The sequence below is a fragment of the Cetorhinus maximus genome, chromosome 3, assembly GCF_964194155.1.
Source record: "Cetorhinus maximus chromosome 3, sCetMax3.hap1.1, whole genome shotgun sequence".
NCBI lineage: Eukaryota > Metazoa > Chordata > Chondrichthyes > Lamniformes > Cetorhinidae > Cetorhinus > Cetorhinus maximus.
In genome coordinates, this window is record NC_135881.1 from 130126003 (window position 1) to 130143893 (window position 17891).

A 17891-nucleotide genomic window follows, 5' to 3' on the forward strand; every position below is an offset into this window, starting at 1 on the left:
GGCCTAGCCAGTGACGCCCACATCCCATGAACAAATAAAAAAAATTCTATCTACTGAATGGGTGAGAAACTAGGGGAAGAGTAATTTACAAAACTGCACTTGAAGGAAGTGTCTTTTTCGGCTAAAAAGCATGCTTGTTTTGAACTTCTGACTGCGTGATGTACACGGGCCAACTAGTAGACACGCTGTCATCATCCCTAGGGCTCATAGCAGAACTTGGACTGCAACTACTGGTGTAAATGCAAACTGAACTACGAAGCCTGTCATGAATTAACATAAACTACGATGTAGCTGGGTCTGCAAAGTGACAACTGGCCCAACTTTGTATGCATTAGTCCATCTGTCATGGTGGTACTTTGCAATGTGGAGTTATCCTTCAGTAACATTTTAACGACTGTAACCTTAAAAATGACTTGTCATTGTTGGACATTTTAATTGAAATACATCACATTTGGCCCCCTGGGTGCAGAAATAGATCTGGATTATCTGAGCAATGTATTACAACACTGGTGTAAGTTTTATTTTCTAATTTCCTCGGTTATTCCTCATACCAAAACAGAAAGGCATATTCAATTCTTTAGAAGACCAAAAGGAAACTGCAAAAGAGTATTGATATGACTGGGGAAATGGGCTTAAAAGTTGCAGATAGAATTCATTGTACTGTAAGTGCTGCGAGGAGTTCTGGTAAAAAAAAATTAATAGCAGCAATTATGTCATAAATGGAAGAAGGTTTGATGCATGGAAGAACAGAGAGATTTGAGGTACAGATTCATAGGGCAGAATTTTACGCTGATCGGGCTGGCATGCACCCAACCTGATCTGGTGTGAAATCGTGCAAGATGACGTTGGGCAAGTGTCCTGACGTCATCCTGCGCTCGCACGATATTTCAGTTGGTGGGCGCGTGCAAAAGTCAGAAGCTCGCCTGCCTACAATTAAAGGCCAGTTAAGGTCATTAACAGCGCAACAGTCTTTCATTTCATGTTGCCCATCCAACCTTACAGTTGGCGGGAAGGCGAATCGGCCAAGTGCGGGATGAGGTTTCCATGATCAAATCAAATAAAATGAAATAAAAATCGGTGGACAGCATTTTTATCATATATATTTTCAGGTGCCGGATTGAGCTCCTCAGCGCACGTTTTATCCTGACTGGCCGTTAAGTGGCCAGCCATCATGAAATCACAGTCAGGGCTGATTGCAGTCAGCAGTCCATTCCCCGGCTGACCCGAGCCTGCCGATAGTGTGTGCCTGCCTGCCACCCTAAAAATTATGCTCATAGAATAAAAAAGACAGCGCATCTTTTCAACAGCCTTATTAGCCTGAAGAGTTAAGGGATTCTGTTCCAAGAAGGGATAGAATATAAAAGCCAAAGAGCAGAATTTTACCCTTGGCATGTGGGGTCGGAGGGGGTTTAAGCCTATGCTCGGCAAATAAATTGTCCTCGTTTTTGTGCTAAGAAATACGATACTTGCATTCGGAAATGGCCTCAATTTTCCACCTCAGAAATGCATGTTTTACTCACCTTAAAAGTCAGCGCGTGGGATCAAGGAGGCAATACAGCCCGTGCTGGCAGGATGATGAGCGGGAGTTTAAGACATGCCCACAGAGAGCACTGCGCATGGCAAATGACAAACAGAAATGGGTCCCCGGGCAAAAAACGAATGAGCTACAAAGGTGATTTCAAGGTAAAAATTATAACATTTGCTAACTAAAATAACTGCTGCAGCGAGAGAATTCAGTATTAGTGGAAAACTGGTGCGAGAATGGAAGGAGGAGGAATCTGCCCTGAAGGAACTGCCCAAGACCAAATATGCTAGGAGAACAGGACCAGCCATTAGCCTGATCTTCAGAAGCATGGGTCCTCGAAAATCATCAGAATGGTTACATCATCCACCAAAAATGCAGTGTATATTGTGAGAATGGATTTTAAAAAAATATTTTGTTGAATATTGTGGTATTTTCTGTTAAAAAAAGGCTGGATGTCTGTGTGTGATTCAATTAAGCTGGGCAAGGAGTCAGGTTGTCTGGGGGTTTGCAAACATGAAAAGGATAAAGTTAAATTGAGACACAAGTCAATAGGTTAAATCTAACATTTGCATTTTTAGATAAGTTGGGAGGTTGTTTGACTATCAAAAGGAGTCAGAGGTGTCAAGAAAAATGTTTGCATCCTGCAAGAGCTCAAAGGTAAACAAGTGATGGGGTATGATATATTATTGCCCCAACAACAAAGACAAGATGGAAACATGAAAGATCTTATATTTGGAAGGGTTTGAGTTTCAAAGGGGTGTGAGAACAATAGGGCTGAGATGAAAGGGAACAAGCTATAGTAGAGTTACTGTGGATAACTGGAGTTAGTTATTGAGATGGAGAGAAGGCTGTATAGCTGGAGATAGCTGGAGTTGTTTGAGCTGTTAAGAAGCCTTGGGCAGCAGCACACAGTTTTATTTAGAAGTGGATTCCACAGGAGAGTGGAAGAGGGTAAAGGTCATGTGGTACACCTCTGTTGAAGCTACAGCAGTTTGTCTTGTGTGATATTGCTGGACTTTTCATATTTAAATATCTATAAGGGAGTGTTGCCTGGAAGGTGGGTTTGTGGGTTTGACTAATTAGAGGGGTTTTGGGGGAATGTTTTGTAAGACTAAGCTTGATTGTGTAACTGTATTTTTTTTAAATAAAACTATTACTTGTAATTTTTAAAAACCCAAAAGTGTTACTGGACCTCTTACTGCTGAGATTGGAACATTATCTTCTTGTTATCAGAATACAATGTAAAAGATTGTAGCTCATAAGCCAAGTTTGCCTCTGGGATTTGGTTTGCACAGCAATTAGCAACGGCTGTGGCCATAACAAATTTGGGGGCTCTTTGCAGGATTATTAAAATCCCTTGAATGGGATACGAGTACGAGAAGTATGCTGAACTCAGGAGTTTTGTGTTGAGGAGTTTTAAAGTGGTTAGACTGCAAGATAGCCTTGTCAATTGCTATAACCTTTCTAGGAGTGGAAAATGTATCTGTGGAATATTTGAAATCTCTGACTAAAACTCAGTTGAAAGAATTAGCAGAGAAAGTGCAGGTAGATATAAAATTGGAATTTTGTTAAGGCTGATATGGTTGTAGTGCTTACCCAGCATTTAAAGTTGAAGGAAAGGTTACCTGAAACTCTTGTGTCACAGCTGGAGGTGCTAAGTCTTCAGTTGCAAATGAAGCAGCTTGATGTAGAAAGAGATAGAGAAAGGCAAAAGCATGAATTGGAGGAAAGGGAAAAAAGAAAGAGAAAATAAACTAGAGTTAGAAGGAAAAGAAAATGATAGATTGAAAGAAAGAGAACTAAAAAAATGTCAATGAGAAAAGGAGGAGCAGGAAAAGATAAGAGATAGAAATGCGAAAGCTTGACCTTGAACTTCAGAGAGAGTTTAGCAATTAAGACCATAAGATATAGGAACAGGAGTAGACCATTCGGCCCCTTGAGCCTGCTCAGCCATTCAATAAGATCATGGCTGATCTTGGAAAAACTCAGCAGGTCTGGCAGCATCGGCGGAGAAGAAATCAGTTAACGTTTCGAGCCTTCATGGCCCTTCGGCAGAACTGGAGCATAGTTAGAAGAAGGGAGAAATATAAATTGGTTTAAGGTGGGTTTGGGGGGTGGGGGGGGGGGGGGGGGGGGGGGCGGGCTGGTGGGGGGGGGGGGAGGGGTGGGGGGAGAGAGACACATTGAGGGTGTGGTGTGGTGATTGTGGAGATGAGGAAGGAGGAGAAGGCGTGAGGGAGGATGCGCGGGATATGGGCCGGACACGGTTGAGGGCCCTCACGCCTTCTCCTCCTTCCCAGAAACATGATAGGGTCCCCCTTGTCCTCACTTATCACCCCACCAGCCTCCGCATTCAAAGGATCATCCTCCGCCATTTCCGCCAACTCCAGCATGATGCCACCACCAAACACATCTTCCCTTCACCCCCCCTGACGGCATTCCGTAGGGATCGTTCCCTCCGGGACACCCTGGTCCACTCCTCCATCACCCCCTACTCCTCAACCCCCACTTATGGCACCTCCCCATATCCACGCAGAAGATGCAACACCTGCCCCTTCACTTCCTCTCTCCTCACCGTCCAAGGGCCCAAACACTCCTTTCAAGTGAAGCAGCATTTCACTTGCATTTCCCCTAACTTAGTCTACTGCATTCGTTGCTCCCAATGCGGTCTCCTCTACATTGGAGAGACCAAACGCAAACTGGGCGACCGTTTTGCGGAACACCTGCGGTCTGTCCACAAGAAAGACCCAAACCTCCCTGTCGCTTGCCATTTTAACACTCCACCCTGTTCTCTTGCCAACATGTCTGTCCTTGGCTTGCTGCATTGTTCCAGTGAAGCCCAACGCAAACTGGAGGAACAGCACCTCATCTTCCGACTAGGCACTTTACAGCCCTCCGGGCTGAATATTGAATTCAACAACTTTAGATCTTAAACTCCCCCTCCCCCCATCCCCACCCCGTTTCTTTCCCCCCCCCCCGCTTTTTTTTTTTCAATAATTTATATAGATTCTTCTTTCCCCACCTATTTCCATTATTTTTAAATCTAAAACTAAAACCTTTAGTCTTTCCACCCCACCCCCACTAGAGCTGTACTTTGAATATCCTGTCTTCCATTCTTAATTAGCACTTTTCTCAGACAAATACCACCACCTTCAACACCTCTTTGACCCTTTTGTCTGTGACATCTTTTGATTATCTGCTCATCTCTACAATCACCACACCACACCCTCAAAGTGTCTCTCCCCCACCCACCTTAAACCAATTTATATTTCTCCCTTCTTCTAACTATGCTCCAGTTCTGCCGAAGGGCCATGAAGGCTTGAAACGTTAACTGATTTCTTCTCCGCCGATGCTGCCAGACCTGCTGAGTTTTTCCAGGTAATTCTGTTTTTGTTTTGGATTTCCAGCATCCGCAGTAGCTTTTAGCTTTTTGTTTTTATCATGGCTGATCTTCTTGTGTTTCAAGTTCCACATTCCCATCTACCCCTGATAAACTTTGATTCCCTTGCTTAACAAGAATATATCTACCTCTGCCTTAAAAATATTCAATGACCCCACCTCCACCACCTTCTGAGGCAGAGAATTCCAAAGTCGCACAACCCTCAGAAAAAAATTCCCCTCATCTCTGTCCGAAAAGGGTGACCCCTAATTTTAGAACAGTGCCCCCTAGTTCTGGACTCACCCACAAGAGGAAACATCCTTTCAACATCCACCTTGTCATGGCCATTCAGGATCTTGTATACTTTAATCAAATCACGCCTCACTCTTCTAAAACTCCAGTGGAAACAAGCCTAATCTGTCCAACCTTTCCTCATAAGACAACCCACTCATTCCAGGTATCAATCTAGCAAACCTCCTTTGAACCTCCTCCAATGCATTTACATCCTTCCATAAATAAGGGAGACTAAAACTGCACACAGTATTCAAGGTGTGGTGTCACCAATTCCCTGCATAACTGAAGCACAACACCCTTACTTTTATGTTCAATGCCTCTCATAATAAAGGATAGCATTCCATTAGCCTTCTTAATTACTTGCTGTACCTGCATACTAACTTTGTGACTCATGTGCTAGAACACCTGGATCCCTCTGCACCTCAGAATTATGCAGCCATTCTCCATTTAAGTAATACTCTGCTTTTTTGTTCTTCCTGCCAAAGTGAACAACCTCACATTTTCCCACATTAAACTCCATTTGCCAGATCTTTGCCCACTCACTCAACCTATATCCATCTGCAACCTCCTCATGTCCTCTTCACATCATACTTTCCTATCTATCTTTGTGCCATCTGCAAATTTAGCTACCATGTCTTCACTCCCCTCATCTAAGTCATTGATATAAATCGTAAAAAGTTGAGGCCCCAGGAAAGAGAGGGAAAGAGATAGGGAACTTCAAAGAGGGAAAGAAGACAGACAGTATGAATTGTCTAAAGTGAAACTTAGAATAAAGGAAGAAAGGAAAGATAGTGATTCAGGTGGTGACTTTGATTCCTTGAAGGAATTTTAATCAGCTAAAAATCTGCGGTTAGTGCCTAAATTTACAAAGGATGGAGTTGAAAGATATATTTTACCTCATTTGAAAAGATAGCTATGAAATTGAATTGGCCAAGACATGCTTGGGTCATCACGTTAGAGTGTTTTTTTCAGGTACAGCAATGAATGTGCATGCAAGCTTATAAGAGGAGCAGCCTGCAGATTACAAAACAGTAAAGGCAGCAATATGAAATGCTTATGAGCTTGTCTCTGAATCTTATCAGTTTAAATTTAGGACTTTAAGGAAAAGACTTCATCAGATTTATGCAGAGTTTGCAAGAGAAAAAATATCTGGGACCAATGGTTCAGGTCATTAAAGTTAGAGAAGACTTCTGAAAATGTAAGAGACGTTATGATTATAGAGGAATTTAGAAATAGCATCCCAGTAAATATTAACAAACGTTTAGATGAAAGACAAAGCAAAACGATCAGGGAAGCTGCTGTTTTAGCCTATACGCATGATATTTCACACAAACAGTTAAGTGTAGGAAAAGAGTCATATGAAAATCAGCAGGGAAGCTGGAGATATAGAAAACCCAGTTATGGTAAAAATGTTAGTTATAAAGATCAAGCTGAAGGATACCAGTCTACTAAAGATGGAAAGGTGGAAAGTAGAACGGAAGGGAGGAAACTGATATGTTATTATTGTAATAAGGAGGGACACATGAGATCAAGTTGTTGGAGGTTAAACGGAAAACCGATTGCGGTAATTGGAACTCAGAAAAGTTCTGGAAATAAGAGTACTGTGGGCTCGGAGATCCAGAGGCAAGAAAACCCAGTTTGTACCAGGTGGAGCAGGAAGAATCAGTGGTAGCTAGAGAAGTGGGAATGTGTGCACAACTTCCCCAAGGGAGTTCTGAAAGACGGGTTGCAGAGATGTTTAAAGATTTTATATGCGAAGGGAAAATATATCCATGTGTAAAGGGAAGAGCAGGAAAGGATGTTAAAAATTTAACGTTATGTCCTTAATGTTATGGGATAGTGCTATCTGTTGCAGGATGAGATATTAATTAAAGGAATCCATGGCAAAGTCAAACCAATTTCATTGTATAAGGTAAATTTAAAAAGTGATTTGAAAACAGGAGGTGGTGATTGTTGGGGTAATAGAGAAATTGTCAATTGCAGGGGTTCAATTTATTCTAGGGAATGATATAGCTAGATCACATATGGATGATGCCTACTGTAGTACAGCAGCCTGTTGAGATACAAGCAATGGAGGTATTACAGAAAGAGCATCCTGGATTGTTTTCAGATTGTGTGGTAATGAGATCACAAACACAAGTTTAAATAGGAAGAAGAGGAATCTAAAGGAGGATACTGAAATTCAGTTGGCTGGATTAGTCTTTCAAAAGATTACTCAGGAAGAGAAGATTTAAAAAGGATGAGGTTGAGGTGTTTAGTTCAGTGACGTTAGTGAAATTACAGCAGAAGGATTCAGATTTAAAGAAATTACATCAGATAGCTTATTCTGAAACAATGCATTCCAGAGTGCTATTACATTAAGAACAAAGTGTTAATAGGGAAATGGAGACCGCCTCATGTTCCGGCAGATTAAAAGGGGGCGGTAGTGTACCAAGTAGCAATACCATCTGGGTACAGGAATGAAATTTTGAGAGTGGCTCATGAAATTCCAATAGCTGGATATTTGGGGATTAGGAGAGCTCAAGCTAAAATACAAAAACATTTCTATTGGTCTGGACTACATAAAGATGCAGTCAAATTCTGTCAAACATGTCACACATGTCAGGTGACAGGCAAACCTCAAGCAGTGATTAAGCCTGTATCTTTAATTCCAAATCCAACATTTAAGGAACCTTTTAACAGAGTCATAATTAATTGTGTAGGACCCCTCCCTAATACGAAAAGTGGAAATCAGTACTTACTGACAATCATGGATGTGTCCACCAGATTTCCAGAAGCAATACCTTTAAGGAAAATTACAGCAAAGGTGATTATAGAGGAGCTAGCCAAATTAAGGTACGGATTACCAAAAGAAATACAGTCAGATCTGGGATCGAATTTCATGTCACAGCTGTTTAAGGATGTAATGAACAGCCTAGGAATAAAGCAATTTAGGTCATCAGCCTATCACCCTGAATCACAAGGTGCCTTAGAAAGGTGGCATCAGACTTTAAAGACTATGATTAGAGCATATAGTCAAGACTATCCACATGAATAAGATCGAAGGATTCCATTCTTGTTATTTGCTATTAGGGACACCCCTAATGAGTCAACAGGGCTCAGTCCTTTCAAGTTGATTTATGGTCAATTTATGGTCATGAAGTGAGGGGACCACTCAAACTGATTCAGGAGAAATTAGTGAATCAAAGTTCTGAAACAACACTCCTGGATTATGTGATAGAATTCAGAGAGAGAGAGATTAAGTAAGGCTTGTGAATTAGCCAGAAAACATTTAAGGCTATCTCAACAAGTGATGAAGGCAAAAGCAAACAAGAGGGCCAAGGCTCGTAATTTTGTGGCTAGGGAATAAGTGTCAGTGTTAATGTCTGTGTCAGGTGAACTGTCGAAGGCAAGGTTTAGTGGACCTTACCAGATTGAAATGAGACAGAGTGAAGTAAACCACATAGTAAGTACCCCAGGTACAAGGGAAGGACAACGAGTGTGCCATGTAAATATGCTCAAAAAGTACTTCGACAGAGAGAATAGACAGGTGGTGGTACTGGTAGCTGTAAGCGAGGAAACCGAGGTAGAAATTCAAGGTCTGTAACTTCCAACTAACGTCTGAAAGTGCTGGCCTGCAGGAATTAGAAGAAATAAATATCTACTTACCTAAATATCTACTTGCAAATTACGTTGACACTTCCAATCACCAGAGTTGCTTGGGGCCTGCATCGAAGAGGTCAGAGGTCTGTCGGGGGCGAGATCGAAGTCCATGAGTTGGGGGGAACGCATAGGGGAAGTGTCTGGTGTCTGAGGCAGAGGTCAGTCGTAGGTCCAGTGGGGGAGACGTGTCAGAGGTTGGAGGGGTGTCGGAAGTTGGGGGTGGGTGGCAGGGGAGTCCCGTGGGGTGCGGTCTGGGTCATTACAATATAGTTACTCAGAAGTTAGAGGAGGTTTTAATTCTAACTTTTTCTGAGAGACGATTGGTAAATCCCTGGCGGAACCATCCAAAGTCGTGATTTAAACTGTATTTTCGGATGGTTCCCAGCGCAGTGCAAATTGTCCAGAGGAAGTGTGCATTTCTAGGCTTTTGCTGAGCAAACCCTTACCTGGGAACCTCCGAAAGGGATTCCCCAGCGCATCTTTGGGGCACCCCCCAAATCTGACACTGCAGAGCTCGGAAGTTATGGGCCAAGGGTTCTGAAATTGATTTTACTTTGATTCAATTAGATAATGAGGGAGTGATTAAAAATTTAGGTGCAAAATGTGTCAGAGTGATTTAAAAGAACTATTACAGTCACACAAAGCAATTTGTGGAAATAACCTAGGGAAAAACAGATTTAGCAGTAGATGTGGGAAATTCAGGGTCAATAAGGCAACGCCCACACAGATTAAATCCAGTAAAATTGGCTCAAGTGTGGGAAGAAGTTGAATTCATGCTTCAAATTGACAGAGCCTAGCCACAGTAATTGGAGTTCACCTATTGTAATGGTGCCGAAACTGGATGGATCACAAAGACTGTGAATTGATTGCTGAAAAACGAATGCAGTAATGAAAGCAGATTCATATCCTATTCCATGATTGGAGGATTGTATCGAGAAAGTGGGACAGTCAACATTTATCACAAAAATTGACTTGCTGCGAGGATATTGGCAAGTACCCTTAACGGAAAGGGCAAGAGCTTTCATGTCGCTGGATGGTCTGTATCAATGCAAAGTAATGCCTTTTGGTATGAAAAGTGCACCAATAACATTTCAGAGACTAACAAACCAAGTGACTGAGGGACCGAGCAATTGTGCTGTTTATATTGTTGACTTAATAGTATTCAGCCAAGCATGGGAAGAACATTTACAACACTGGAAGGAACTATTTGATCGACTGCAGGAAGCCAATTTGGTGTAAATTTGACTAAAAGTGAATTTTCAAAAGCGCAAGTTACACATTTAGGCCTCACTGTTGGACACGGTCAAGTGGCCCCACCAGGTGCAAAAGTAAAAGCTATTGTAGAATCCCCAGTGCCTGAAACAAAAAGGGAAGTTGAGATTTCTATGCATGAGTGGGTTTTATCGGAAATTCGTGTCAAACTTCAGCAGTGTAGTTGCTCCGTCGACTGAACTATTAATAAAGAACAGAAAATTCCAATGGACACAGGAGCGTCAGGATGCATTTGACAGCTTGAAAGTTGCACTAAACAACCACATCTCTTCTATCAGCAACTAATTTTACAAAACAGTTTAAGTTGGCTATTGATGCCAGTGATATCGGTATTGGTGCCGTATTACAACAAGAAATGAACTAGTAATTGAGAAGCCTGCAGGATATTTCTCACGGAAGATGAATGTACGCCATAAGAAATATTCAACTATAAGACTAAGCTTGCTGTTAGCTTTGCAACATTTTGAAGTGTATGCTGCAAACAATTATTCAAAGACAATTATATATGCTGACCACAATCCTTTGAAGTTTCTGGAAATGTTTCAGGACAAAAACACAAGATTGTTTTGGTGGAGTTTATTACTGCAACTGTTCAATTTACAAATTACACATGTGGCTGGATGAGAAAATTTGATTGCAGATGCGCTGTCAAGAGTTTAAAATTCAAAAGAACTTGTATATTGGCAAATGGAGACAGGACCGGAATGAACTCTATTATACAAAAGACTTGTGTATATCTTTTCATGGTTAATGCATGTACACTATGGTATAATAGTTTGTTTGCATAGTTAAGTGCAGTAAGGAATAAGAAATGGGTTGAAAAATGAAACCATCTTTTTGGAATTATGATGGTTCATTTTTTTGTTAGAGGGAGATGTGATAATGGATTTTTAAAACATTTTTTGGGGAATATTGCAGTATTCTGTAAAGAAGGCTGGGTGCCTGTGTGTGATTTAACGAAGCTGGGCAAGAGCTTGATAGGAGTCAGATTGTCTGGGGGTTTGGAAACATGAAGGATAAAAGGTGTTAAGTTGAGGCACAATAGGTTAGATCCAATATTTGCATTTTTAGATAAGCTGGGAGGTTATTTGAATATCAAAGGGGAGTCAGAGGTGTCAAGAAAAATGTTTGCCCCTTGCAGGAGTTCATAGCTAAACAAGCAGTGGGGATATGATGTTTTATTGACCCAAAAGCAAAGACAAGATGGAAACATGAAAGATCTTATATTTGAAAGGGTCTGAGTTTCAAAGGGGTGTGAAAACAATGGGAATGAGATGAAAGGGGGGAAAAAGTATATTAGAGTTAATGTGGATAGCTGGAGTTAGCTATTAAGCTGGAGAGGTGGCTGGAGCTGCCTGAGTTATTGAGAAGTCTTGGACTGCAGCAAGCAGTTTTATTCTGAAGTGGATTCCATAGCAGAGTGGAAGATGGTAAAAGGTCATGTGGTACACCTTTATTGAAGCTACAGCAGTTTACCTTATGTGATATTGCTGGATTTTTCATATTTAAATATCTATAAGGGAATGTTGCCTGGAAGGTGTTTACTTGAGGGCTTGACCAAGTAGAGGGGTTTTGGGGGAATGTTTTGTAAAACTGACCTTAATTGTGTAAATGTAATTTTGTATGATTAAGTTTACTTTTATTATTTTGTTAATGATGCTTTTATTTGGAATTTTTAGAATCTGAAGTGTTACTGGACCTCTTACTGCTGAGATCGGTACGTCTTCATGTGGTCAGAATACAAATAAAAGGTTGTGGCCTGTAAGCCAAGTTTCTCTCTGGGATTTGGTTTGCAGAGCAATTAACGCCAGCTGTGGTCATAACAATATATTTCACTCGAGTGGGCCAAGTCAAACCAAGACTTCAGACCAACAGAAATTGGCTTAGTAGAATAGTTCAGATAGCAGCAAAAACACAAGTACCCATTATGTCACATCGGCAACATGGATGAAACACACATGAATTTTGATATGTCCAGTGAATACACATATCACCCGTTCAAACCGTGAAGTGGAAGGTTCTAAAACAGTTCTAGAGAAAACCACAGGACAAGAGAAGACAAGATTCACCGGTACTAGCCTACATGGCCAACGGAACGAAATTAAAACCCAATGCTAATGTTAAAATGTAAAACCATACCGAAAATCAAGTTCCCTGCAGATGTTTTTGTGCATATCCATGACAACAGTTGGATAGATGTGGACGGAGCGAAGTTGTGGAATAGACATTCTGGTAGCCTACACAAAGAATGCAGCAAGTGTGGGACATGTTCAGATTACATATAACTGAGCAATTAAGAGGCGCCTTTGAAGAAATAATGCCCAAACTACAGTCATACCCATGGTTCTAAGGTCTATAGTTCAACAGATGTGTCTCAACAAACCATTCAAGGATCATGTTCACGCCAAATGAGTAAGTGGACAGCTGACAGAGAAAAAAATCTTCACAAAGCATGAAACTATGCGTGCTGCCACTACTTGATGTTTTGCGTAGTTTTGTCATCAAATCATGGAATGCTATTAATGCACAAACTATCATTAGATTGTTCAAGTAATGTGGAATGGCCAATTCAAATGGATGGAGAGGAAGATTATTTGTTTTGGAGAGATGATTCTGAAACTGAAAGTGCCACATCTGACCCAGAGTGGGATCCTAATGATGGTGGCATAGCCAAAGTGACTTAGGATGAATTTGATGAACTCATTGCATTGGATGCCAAAGACTATGAATTTGATGGGTTTTAACATGTTTTGATTGTGCTTAAAAGGTATCCTTGTAGAATTAGTTCATTCAATAAAACTTGTCAAGTTTAATTTGAATTACCTGGGTTACTTTTCTTGGACATTTCAAAATAGCGATCGCCTTCATCAAAACCAGCAGTTCATATTTTATACTCAGCAAATAAGTTAATCCCCCTTCCCCCCCCACCCCCCACATTTGTGGAATGGTTGAGAAGCTCAGGTTTGCTTACAAGCCACAATCTGCGTACGACTTTTAGAAGAGAGCAGAAGAAACTTCTATGCAGAGAGTTGAGGCTGTCAAATTCGCTTTTCGGGTTTGTGATTAAGGCAGAAACTAGATCAGCGTTCAAGATTGGACAGGTGGTTATGGGAAAGGGTGGTTAACTCTGATTAGAGCAGTTTTTTTTCATATGAAGGGCGAACACCAACAGGGGCTAGTTGGGCCAAATGATCATTATCCATGTTATAACATCTAAGCTTTATGGTCTTAATAAGTTAGATATTACCCTGCTTTAAAAAGGACAATAGCATTACACAAGAACATTTGTTCTAATGCTAAGATGAAAGAGTGTGGAATCTGACCTGTACCATTTAAGGTTATCAGGCCTTATTGCTGTACATTGGGAACTAACTAATTGAACTTGGCATGACAGATATGTATGAATGTGTGACATCAGATATGGCAAAAACTTCGAGATAAAAACAAAAAACTGCGGATGCTGGAAATCCAAAACAAAAACAGAAACAGAAATACCTGGAAAAACTCAGCAGGTCTGGCAGCATCGGCAGAGAAGAGCACAATTGACGTTTCGAGTCCTCATAACGACTCGAAACTTCAACTGTGCTCTTCTCTGCCGATGCTGCCAGACCTGCTGAGTTTTTCCAGGTATTTCTGTTTCTATTTCTGTTTTTGTTTTGGGTGACAAAAACTTCAATGCCTACATGGCTGCAGATGCTTTGCGGCAATGCTCAAGGCAAGCCTGCTGATGACTGTTAAGGTGTGTCATTTTCTGCTAAAGTGAAACAGTATCTCAATATCTAATTGTTAACACAGGCTGGGGTCAAGTTACAAGCAGTTTAATGAACAGCACCTCATCTTCCAATCAGTCACTTCACAGCCTTCCAGAATAGAGTTCAACAATTTTACACCATAATTACTGTTCATTTTTATGCATATCAACTGCTGCAAATGATTCTACTGTTTCCATTTATAGCTCCTCTAGATCCATGATAAAAACAGAAAATGCTAGAAATACAGCAGATGAGGAGGCTGCACCCGTGTAGAAAGAAGAGTTAATACTGTAGGCTAACAACCTATCAGAACAATTCCTCCAAATCCATCTTTTGTTTCTTTACTTGTCCCATTACCACCCCTTTTTGCCTTCCACCACCCTTCCTTTTGTCATTTAATCTCTCCCGTCACCCAACCTATCACCAACCGTTCCTTTCGTTATTTCCTCCTCTTGCCCTGTACTTGGCTATGAACCAGACACATTATTAACTTCTTCCAGTGCTTATAAAAAGGTCTCAACCTGAAACATTAATCCTGTTTCTCTTTCCATAGATGCTGGTTGAGCTGATGAGTATTTCCTGCATTTCTGTTCTTACTTCAGATTTTCAACATCTGCAGTATTTTGCTTTTGTGCCAGATTATAACTGCCTGGTTATGGAATTCAGCAAATTGCATTGCACTTGTCAGATTCAGTTTGGAGACCAGAAGCCCCCAACATCTTAAAACTGAATCTGTAACCACTATATATAGTAATTGCATCTTTAAAATATATTACTAGCAGACATTTCCATGGCATTCCTCGTGTCAAAATTGAGTGATGCACTGGTTTCTAATGAAAGGATATTATAAACATGGAATGCATGTGAGCTGAAGTGAAACTGCTTTGTCCTTTAATGGCGAGAATCTAAATGCTAGAAATAAATACAACCAAATCCATATCAGCAGCTCTATGGCAACTTTCCATCTTCTGAGGTGATGATTTATGCATTGAAGGTCAACTCTGTGTCAAGCATCACCTGATGTAGCTCAGGAGCTCCATTCAGGCGTGGCAGTCTCTGCTGCATGTGAAGATAGTGGGCTGAGAAGGTGCAGGATTCGCTGGCCTCTGTTTTCTCTATGCTCTCTTCTCAGCCAACTAAGTTTTCCATTTCTTCTTGTCTCTTCCAGTCAGCCTCCAAAGGTCCCAGCTGTCAGCAGTTTTCTCCCAGTTGTCTGTGTCAACGTCCAGCATCTTCATATCTCGCTTGCAGTATCCTTGTAGCAGAGGTATGGATATCCAGCAGGTCAAGTACACTGTCTTTTGGTACATGGCATCACCCATTCAATGAACATGGATGAGCCAGGTGGAACGAGGTTGACTTAGTAATGAATGTTTGCTGATGGAATTAGCATGCTTCAGGACCTCTGCGTTGTCCTGCCAAGAGAGGTCAAGGACTTCAGCTTCCATGTCATCTACAGAATGTTTCTGGTTACATACCAGGACAGACAGAAAGTTGTTCAGCCTTGACCACCTGAGATCAAGACAAAAGTATGCCAAGTCTTCAGAAAATTGCTCTATGCCGATGTTGCCTTGCTAACATTCCATACCAAGGAACACCTGCAGTGGCAAATGGGCAGACTCTCATGCCTGTAGAGTTTGGTTTAACCATCAGCACCAGGAAGATAAATGTCATGGCCCAGATTTTGCCACACCACCATCTATCAGCATTGATAATGAGAAGCTTGAAATTGTTTTTAGCTTCACATATCTAGGCTCAACAATCACCAGCAATCTGTCACTTGATGCTGAAATCAATATGCGCATTGCAAAGCTGTTATGTCCAAGCTGAGTAAGAATGTGGAACAGTAACTTGATGAGAACCCTAAACTGCGAGTCTACCAAACCTATATCCTCAATGCATTCCTCTGCAGTGGAGAGGCCTGAACAACATATGCTAGGAAGGAGAAAAGGCTACCCTGTTTCCACCTTCACTGCCTCAGACATATCTGCAGTTACTTTAGGGCTTTATATTGTGTGGAGAAAAAGCAAGATATTACTTGAGGAAAAGCTTAACATTTGGAATTTAGCAAGTAGTGATGACAATTAAACTAGATACATGTCATGAGGAGAAAACATGTACAAATAAGCATTAAAGGATGTTACTGATTAAGGACATTATTTTAACAAAAATTTGATAGGCTTTTATGTTAACCTTTTTAAATACTGCAATGAAGAACAGATTAATAATACTGAACTAGAGCCGCAGACAACACCTGCATCTGTGCATAAGACAGCAGGTGAAATTTAAGAGATAAAATGCCCTCTGCTATGCAATGCACAGAAAAAAGATGTTCTACGTAATTAATGGTGTTAATCTAGTTAGGAGAGATCCTGAGGTATATCTGGAAGTAATAACAGACTGTACATCATCCACATTTAATCATTTCAGAGCAATGAAAAAACTGATTGCCAAACTACAGTACCAATTAATGAGTCTGAAGTCATCACACTGAAACTGAAGTCTTGTGGAGAAGCTGAACCTTGAATAATATTTCTGCTCACTGAAACACAAGGGAGACATCCAAGCCCTTAAGGCAAGCCATAAACTTGATCTCTATTATCTGAGGGCTGGCCTTATAAAGAAAGATTAGATAAACTTAACTTTTCAGCCTTGAGAGGGGACAATCAGGAGGCTTTGCAGAGTTATGCAAGATGGCTGGAACTTGCTGGAGTGGGACATCTTGCAGCATACGCCGCTGGTTAGATTTTTTCCTGCATCCTTCAGTTCCAACATTTTTTGAGCCCTAACTTGCTAGTTTGATGTGCAAGCAAATAACAGCATGGCGAGGGTAACAGGGCAGCCGTGATCTTAGTGAACGGTGAAACTAACAGCGTATTTCCTCAACCAATGAGAGTTCAGGATTGACAAAGAAGAATTAAGGGTGGTGAATTAGGGTCAATTTTGGCACAAAGAACAGAAAGAGAATGGGTGAGGGAGAAGGAGGACACAAGGGAGAAAATACAAGGCATTTTTAAAAATCAAATTAAAATGACGTTTTAGAATTTTTCAACAATTATTAGCTGAAGGAATGAACCTAAATTATACACTTTCTGGGCCAGAAAAAGCTCTTGTGCTCTTAAATACTAGATTTAATTTTTTGTGACAAGTTCACTGAACAATTAATGTGCAAATTCAGCAAGTTCTTAAAAATAAGAGAGGCCAAGGGAAAGATGCAGCTAATGCAAAACAAAGAGTAGAGTGCTGTAAATTAACCTGCACCTTTTGGAGATTTGCAACTGTAAGGAACATAAAACTTTCTATTTCTGTTGGACTGTTGTAAAGAGTATATCTTTTTATTTTCTGTTGGACTGTGGATTAAAATCACAATGGCTGCAGTTTGAAAGACATGTCCACTAGAACAGGATGAGAGATATATACAATGTTGCAGTCCTGGAACACAGTGTGCCATGAGAGACAGGGTGGTGAAGGAAAGGAGTCCTGGATCAAGCAAGATGTCTGACAACAATGTTTTAATTGGCTCCTGACCAGGTGACCAGGTTTTTGTGTGAGGGCAGTGTAGCAGAATAGCTCCTAGCCTGAAAGGAACAAGACCTAAAATCTCTTTCTCCTGTGTGTGGAAAATTCCAGTAACTTCACAATAATAGGGTTTTTCTCCTCATATCTCTATAATCTGCACTCTCTGAAAATCCCTGTCAAGAGACAAAAGGGGGAAAAAAATCGCTGTTAGAGACATTGAAAGGCAAGTGTTCAACCAGTGAACTGAATACTGAAAGTGCTGGAAGACCACCTCGTGTCATCAACAAGAACTGAAAAGAATTTGGAACACATCAATCAAAATTAACCCATCAAATCCTGTACTCCAGAACTGGAGTTACTGAACTATTGTATCCCGCTCTTAAAATCCATGGTGCGCGCGCGTGTACCCACACCTGAGGTTCACATGAACACCAGTAGGTCATTCAGCCTCTCAAGCCTGTTCTGCCATTTAATTAGACTGTGGCTGATCTGTACCTCAACTCCATTT

The 17891-nt window shown here is 41.0% G+C and overlaps 1 protein-coding gene across 8 annotated transcripts in view; it reads right to left on the reverse strand.

Annotated features, from left to right (window-relative positions):
- The window catches only part of LOC144678904 (thyroid hormone receptor beta), a 252321-nt gene that overhangs the window by 208994 nt on the left and 25436 nt on the right, over positions 1–17891 (reverse strand). The gene's annotated exons all lie outside the window — the stretch shown is intronic.